The sequence below is a fragment of the Gavialis gangeticus genome, unplaced genomic scaffold (assembly GCF_001723915.1).
Source record: "Gavialis gangeticus isolate Ggan-Ray unplaced genomic scaffold, GavGan_comp1, whole genome shotgun sequence".
NCBI lineage: Eukaryota > Metazoa > Chordata > Crocodylia > Gavialidae > Gavialis > Gavialis gangeticus.
Window position 1 is genome coordinate 28225957 of NW_017729025.1, and position 361 is coordinate 28226317.

The 361-nt window shown below is 40.2% G+C and overlaps 1 protein-coding gene across 1 annotated transcript in view; it reads right to left on the minus strand.

Annotated features, from left to right (window-relative positions):
* WDR25 (WD repeat domain 25) overlaps positions 1-361 on the minus strand; it is a 206383-nt gene that overhangs the window by 161886 nt on the left and 44136 nt on the right. The window lies entirely within an intron of this gene.

Genomic DNA, 361 nt, shown 5'->3' on the forward strand with positions numbered 1-361 from the left:
ATGGGGAGGCAGGCTAGACATGCACCTGGGTGGGGTCATCTATGATAAGTGGCAGGACATTGGGAAGAAACTTGGGGTTCTGGGGGTGCATCAGAAACTGATTTGTGACACATTTACAACACAACAGATTCTGAAGTCAACCTGAAAAGTTCTGTAATTTACTGTGTTGTTTATATGACTATGTAAATGTAATTTACGTTTCCTATGTTAATATAGTGGCTACCACGACAGGGACCCAGACCTGCTGAACTTTAGAAGCTATTGCAACAAAAATGTTTTAAGTATAATTTTTGCACAGCAAAATTCCACCGCAGAATTTACATCACTGTTTCTTACTTAGGCTTCAGCAAACACTACTAGG